This window comes from Oncorhynchus mykiss, chromosome 17, assembly GCF_013265735.2.
Source record: "Oncorhynchus mykiss isolate Arlee chromosome 17, USDA_OmykA_1.1, whole genome shotgun sequence".
In the NCBI taxonomy this organism is placed as follows: Eukaryota; Metazoa; Chordata; class Actinopteri; order Salmoniformes; family Salmonidae; genus Oncorhynchus; species Oncorhynchus mykiss.
The window spans coordinates 20321990-20329628 of NC_048581.1; positions in this window are offsets into that span (position 1 = coordinate 20321990).

The window sequence follows — 7639 nt, forward strand, 5'->3', positions numbered from 1 at the left end:
GTTCCTTGGTGTCCACATCACCAACAAACTATCATGACAGTCGTGAAGAGGGCACGACAATGCCTATTCCCCCTCAGGAGACTGAAAAGATTTGGCATGGGTCCTCAGATCCTCAAAAATGTCTACAGCGGCACCATCGAGAGCATCTTGACTGGTTGCATCACCCACCGCCTGGTATGGCAACTGCTTGGCATCTGACTACATGGCGCTACAGAGGGTAGTGCGTAAGGCCCAGTACATCTGCTGAACAGTTAATCAAATGGCTACACAGACTATTTGCATTGACTGGGCTTTTTTTACGCTGCTGCAACTCGCTGTTTGTTATTTATGCAGAGTCACTTTACCCCTACCTACATGTATATATTACCTCAATTACCTTGACTAACCTGTACCCCCGCACATTGACTTGGTACCGGTACCCCTTGTATATAGCCTCGTTATTGATGTTTTATTGTGTTACTTTCTTAAACTTTCATTAAGTAAACATTTTCAAAACTGCATTGTTGGTTAAGGGCTTGCAAGTAAGCAATTCACTAAGGTTGTATTCGGCGCATGCGACAAAACATTTCATATGGTTTTTATGTCAATCTGTCTGTGTATAAGGGATGCATTTATAGGTATAGAAGGAGGAGCATGTCAGTCTTTCAACGTACAGTATGTTGGATGTTGCAGGAGGAGCTACACATGAGAAGAGTAAAATAGGTTAAGATTATGGCTGGGCTCTGTTGGCAACCCACTACTATATGTATGGTGATATACAGTTACAGTGCCTTGCGAAAGTATTCGGCCCCCTTGAACTTTGCGACCTTTTGCCACATTTCAGGCTTCAAACATAAAGATATAAAACTGTATTTTTTTGTGAAGAATCAACAACAAGTGGGACACAATCATGAAGTGGAACGACATTTATTGGATATTTCAAACTTTTTTAACAAATCAAAAACTGAAAAATTGGGCCTGCAAAATTATTCAGCCCCTTTACTTTCAGTGCAGCAAACTCTCTCCAGAAGTTCAGTGAGGATCTCTGAATGATCCAATGTTGACCTAAATGACTAATGATGATAAATACAATCCACCTGTGTGTAATCAAGTCTCCGTATAAATGCACCTGCACTGTGATAGTCTCAGAGGTCCGTTAAAAGCGCAGAGAGCATCATGAAGAACAAGGAACACACCAGGCAGGTCCGAGATACTGTTGTGAAGAAGTTTAAAGCCGGATTTGGATACAAACAGATTTACCAAGCTTTAAACATCCCAAGGAGCACTGTGCAAGCGATAATATTGAAATGGAAGGAGTATCAGACCACTGCAAATCTACCAAGACCTGGCCGTCCCTCTAAACTTTCAGCTCATACAAGGAGAAGACTGATCAGAGATGCAGCCAAGAGGCCCATGATCACTCTGGATGAACTGCAGAGATCTACAGCTGAGGTGGGAGACTCTGTCCATAGGACAACAATCAGTCGTATATTGCACAAATCTGGCCTTTATGGAAGAGTGGCAAGAAGAAAGCCATTTCTTAAAGATATCCATAAAAAGTGTCGTTTAAAGTTTGCCACAAGCCACCTGGGAGACACACCAAACATGTGGAAGAAGGTGCTCTGGTCAGATGAAACCAAAATTGAACTTTTTGGCAACAATGCAAAACGTTATGTTTGGCGTAAAAGCAACACAGCTGAACACACCATCCCCACTGTCAAACATGGTGGTGGCAGCATCATGGTTTGGGCCTGCTTTTCTTCAGCAGGGACAGGGAAGATGGTTAAAATTGATGGGAAGATGGATGGAGCCAAATACAGGACCATTCTGGAAGAAAACCTGATGGAGTCTGCAAAAGACCTGAGACTGGGACGGAGATTTGTCTTCCAACAAGACAATGATCCAAAACATAAAGCAAAATCTACAATGGAATGGTTCAAAAATAAACATATCCAGGTGTTAACAAGGCTTCCCCCTCTTACACGCACGCACACACGCGCACACACACACACCTCATGGAAAGATTTGCTCTGACACAAACATTCTACTGTATAAACATTAGATCCACCCCACATTCTTAGAATCTCTCTCTCCATTCCAATGGGCTTGCTCACAGACGACCTCTCGGTCTTTCCTTTATCCACTAGGGGTGTGTGGGACATGTCCTCTTGACATGTCATGTTTTTTGTGTTTGAATTCCTGGTGATTTTACAGTGGAGAGTTCCCAGAGTTCCATGTAATATATTCCAGGAAAATGTATGACTTTCCTCTAAACAACTAGAGGGGCTGGATAGAGGAGAGGAGGAGCGGAGAGACTAGGAGAGAGAAAAGGGGGGCAGGATTTCCATCATCCCTCGCTAGTCTTATTCCGGGAATCCCCAACCAGCCTCCAACCGATGATTGTACACCAAACTTGTGCATCAATACAGGCTGAATGGAGGGGACAACATGATGGCAGGAAACATAACATAAACATAATAACATAAAACGATTGTGTCAACAATGATTTTCATTTATTTTGTCCTTTCAGTTACTGAATCTGTGTAATACCAGATTTATATATAAATACCCACTAAATAGAAGAGTGACAACAATGTGGAGAATAGATATTGAATATACAGTGTATACAGTGCCTTGCGAAAGTATTCGGCCCCCTTGAACTTTGCGACCGTTTGCCACATTTCAGGCTTCAAACATAAAGATATAAAACTGTATTTTTTTGTGAAGAATCAACAACAAATGGGACACAATCATGAAGAGGAACGACATTTATTGGATATTTCAAACTTTTTTAACAAATCAAAAACTGAAAAATTGGGCGTGCAAAATTATTCAGCCCCCTTAAGTTAATACTTTGTAGCGCCACCTTTTGCTGCGATTACAGCTGTAAAACCCATTAGGTTTTCTTCCAGAATGGTCCTGTATTTGGCTCCATCCATCTTCCCATCAATTTTAACCATCTTCCCTGTCCCTGCTGAAGAAAAGCAGGCCCAAACCATGATGCTGCCACCACCATGTTTGACAGTGGGGATGGTGTGTTCAGAGTGATGAGCTGTGTTGCTTTTACGCCAAACATAACATTTTGCATTGTTGCCAAAAAGTTCAATTTTGGTTTCATCTGACCAGAGCACCTTCTTCCACATGTTTGGTGTGTCTCCCAGGTGGCTTGTGGCAAACTTTAAACGACACTTTTTATGGATATCTTTAAGAAATGGCTTTCTTCTTGCCACTCTTCCATAAAGGCCAGATGTGTGCAATATACGACTGATTGTTGTCCTATGGACAGAGTCTCCCACCTCAGCTGTAGATCTCTGCAGTTCATCCAGAGTGATCATGGGCCTCTTGGCTGCATCTCTGATCAGTCTTCTCCTTGTATGAGCTGAAAGTTTAGAGGGACGGCCAGGTCTTGGTAGATTTGCAGTGGTCTGATACTCCTTCCATTTCAATATTATTGCTTGCACAGTGCTCCTTGGGATGTTTAAAGCTTGGGAAATCTTTTTGTATCCAAATCCGGCTTTAAACTTCTTCACAACAGTATCTCGGACCTGCCTGGTGTGTTCCTTGTTCTTCATGATGCTCTCTGCGCTTTTAACGGACCTCTGAGACTATCACAGTGCAGGTGCATTTATACGGAGACTTGATTACACACAGGTGGATTGTATTTATCATCATTAGTCATTTAGGTCAACATTGGATCATTCAGAGATCCTCACTGAACTTCTGGAGAGAGTTTGCTGCACTGAAAGTAAAGGGGCTGAATAATTTTGCACGCCCAATTTTTCAGTTTTTGATTTGTTAAAAAAGTTTGAAATATCCAATAAATGTCGTTCCACTTCATGATTGTGTCCCACTTGTTGTTGATTCTTCACAAAAAGATACAGTTTTATATCTTTATGTTTGAAGCCTGAAATGTGGCAAAAGGTCACAAAGTTCAAGGGGGCCGAATACTTTCGCAAGGCACTGTATACATAGATAGATATGATAGCTAATGAGATTTAAAGGGAGCTTCTACGTGTGATATCCCTCCCACTCTGTCTGCTGGGATCTCCTGTTTGGCAGTCTGCGTGTTGCAGGAGGCCAGTGGGCAGAGCTGGGAAGATCGTCAGCTGATGTGGTGCTTGGCCTGCAGGCTATAAAGGGTTGACACATCAGCCAACTCTCGGTCTTCCCTGACTGGCAGGCCAAGCCTGCCTTTAGTTTCTATTGGTCTGTTTCACTGATCAGACGTCCACAGTATGTTACATTTTTGTATTTCTTATTATTTCGTTGAATAAATGTATTCCTTTTCGCATTTAAGTCACGTGTGGTCTCCCTTTGTTGTTACGAACTACGAGTCAGGTTGTAATGCAAGTTACTAAATCTGTTTCAAACTGTCTGTCACACCCTTGGGAGTCAAGGCATCTTGCTCAACAACCCAAATACCTCAGTTACATCAGCCAATAGGACTACTATAAGGAGTAGCCTGTTCACTCTAGTCAAACTTCACATAGAGCAAATAATTTATGATCCACAAGACTTATGTTTTGCAATATTTATTAAGCCTTACATTTGTTTTGCAAATCTGCCCACGTTGCTTACTTAAGAGAAACTAGGCTACATACAGGATGTGGTAGAAATGATGAACATTTGAATACAGATAGCATGCTGCCATTGGCTCAGGATAGACTTGACAGTATATAAAGTAGTGTCTAGTTGATTTCGATAGTTTAAAATGTTCCATTCATTTAATACATTTTCCAAAACAAAAGTCTGTCTAGGTGAAGTTGAACTTTCTGCTGTGAGAAAGAGCCTTCGATTCAAGGGGGAGCTGCTATTATTTCTATTCAAATTGATTCCAGTGCAAGAGAATAGTTATTGGATTCTCAGACCGGTTTTGATATGGAATAGAATGTGACCGCTTACATCATAACTGTTATCTTGTGTAAATGGCACTTTGTTCATGGGAGTAACATTGAAACTGTACAATTGTATTGTGTAACCGTTTTGAAATACTTTTCAATGGCCAAGAACATACCACTGAAGCTTAGATTGACACAACTGCCGAAGGCTTCTAGTGAGTTTCCTAATATTGGACTTCTTGAAACTATCTTGCAAATTCTCTGCAAAGCATTTGGCAATGATTTCACTACTGAATAGGGCATTTTCTTATGTAAGACTTACAATAGGCTTCATGTATGTTTCAACAAAGACACATTCCTACATGTACAGTAAAATAGCTTATTGTTGTTATTGTATAACACTTAAAAAATTAAATGTGATTTTACCTCCACCAAACTTTACCCAAGTGGTAAATTCTATATCTTGAATTCATCCTGTTTAACTTTATTAAATATTTAACTTCTTGTTTTTAATTCTTCTTCTTCATGAACACAACAGAAAAACACAAGCTTTTCTTTTGCACATGATTTGTGTACATGTGCCAGCCACAAGACCACAACAATAGTGCCCTGCCTCTCACTCCCTGAGTGTAAAACATCAATGGGAACGTCCTAGACTAGAGAGTGGTATTTTATGGGAAGGAATTCTGAAGGCCTCTGTTTCTCCATTTCTCTCAGGGGAGAGATCAGATGACACGCACACAGGAGAGGGGCTGGAGATGCACACTCACCCTGCCCTCGCCCCTCCACACACACCCACCCCTCCAACACACCCGCAGAGAGAGCGAGAGAGAGAGAGAGAGAGAGAGAGAGAGAGAGAGAGAGAGAGAGAGAGAGAGAGAGAGAGAGAGAGAGAGCTTTTGTGAGTGTAATGTTTACTGTTTCTTTTTATAAACTCAGCAAAAAAAGAAATGTCCTCTCATTGTCAACTGCGTTTATTTTCAGCAAACTTAACGTGTTAATATTTGTATGAACATAAGATTCAACAACTGAGACATAAAATGAACAAGTTCCACAGACATATGACTAACAGAAATGGAATATGTGTATCTGAACAAAGGGGGGTGGGGGGGAGTCAAAATCAAAAGTAACAGTCAGTATCTGCTGCATTAAGTACTGCAGTGCAGCTCCTCCTCATGGACTGCACCAGATTTGTCAGGTCTTGCTGTGAGATGTTACCCCACTCTTCCACCAAGGCACCTGCAAGTTCCCGGACATTTCTGGGTGGAACTGCCCTAGCCCTCACCCTCCGAGCCAACATGTCCCAGACATGCTCAATGGGATTGAGACCCAGGCTTTTCACTGACATTCCTGTCTTGCAGGAAATCACGCACAGAACGAGCAGTATGGCTGGTGGCATTGTCATGCTGGAGGGTCATGTCAGGATGAGCCTGCAGAAAGGGTACCACATGAGGGAGGAGGATGTCTTCCCTGTAACGCACAGCGTTGAGATTGCCTGCAATGACAACAAGCTCAGTCCGATGATGCTGTGACACACCGCCCCAGACCATGACGGACCCTCTACCTCCAAATCGATCCCGCTCCAGAGTACAGGCCTCGGTGTAACGCTCATTCCTTCGACGATAAACGCGAGTCTGACAATCACCTCTGGTGAGACAAAACCACGACTTGTCAGTGAAGAGCACTTTTTGCCAGTCCTGTCTGGTCCAGCAACGGTAGGTTTGTGCCCTTTGGGGACGTTGTTGCCGGTGATGTCTGGTGAGGACCTGCCTTACAACAGGCCTACAAGCCCTCAGTCCAGCCTCTCTCAGCCTATTGCAAACAGTCTGAGCACTGATGGAGGGATTGTGCATTCCTGGTGTAACTCGGGCAGTTGTTGTTGCCATCCTGTACCTGTCCCGCAGGTGTGATGTTCGGATGTACCGATCCTGTGCAGGTGTTGTTACACGTGGTCTGCCACTGCGAGGATGATCAGCTGTCCGTCCTGTCTCCCTGTAGTGCTGTCTTAGGCGTCTCACAATACAGACATTGCAATTTATTGCCCTGGCCACATGAGCGGGAACCCTGGGCATCTTTCTTTTGGTGTTTTTCAGAGTCATTAGAAAGGCTTTCTTTAGTGTCCTAAGTTTTCCTAACTGTGACCTTAATTGCCTATCGTCTGTAAGCTGTTAGTGCCTTAACGACCGTTCCACAGGTGCATGTTTATTAATTGTTTATGGTTCATTGAACAAGCATGAGAAACAGCCTTTACAATTTATTTTATCTTTATTTAACTAGGCAAGTCAGTTCAGAACAAATTCTTATTTTCAATGACGGCCTAGGAACACTGGGTTGACTGCCTTGTTCAGGGGCAGAACAACAGATTTTTACCTTGTCAGCTCAGGGATTCGATCTTGCAACCAAGATCTAGCCTGGGCTAGCCGCTAGGCTACCTGCCGCCCCGAGCTACAATAAAGATCTGTGAAGTTATTTGGATTTTTACAAATTATCTTTGAAAACAGGGTCCTGAAAAAGTGACGTTTCTTTTTTTGTTGAGTTGAGTTTATTTCACTTTTATCTACTTCACTTGCTTTGGAAATGTTAACATATATTTCCCATGACAATAAAGCCCTTAAATTGAAATTGAAGGTGGGGCCAGGCTAGGCAAGACAGGGAAGCCAGCCCATCCAGATAATGATAACAGTAACATTGTGGTTGGGTGACTCTTTCTTTCTCTTCCTCTCTGTCAGTGACTGCTGTAGCTCCACCCCTGCGGTGCTGATGTCGAATTTCAAATATCACACCACTCTGCTGATCCCGCCCACTTGTAGGACCACATAGAA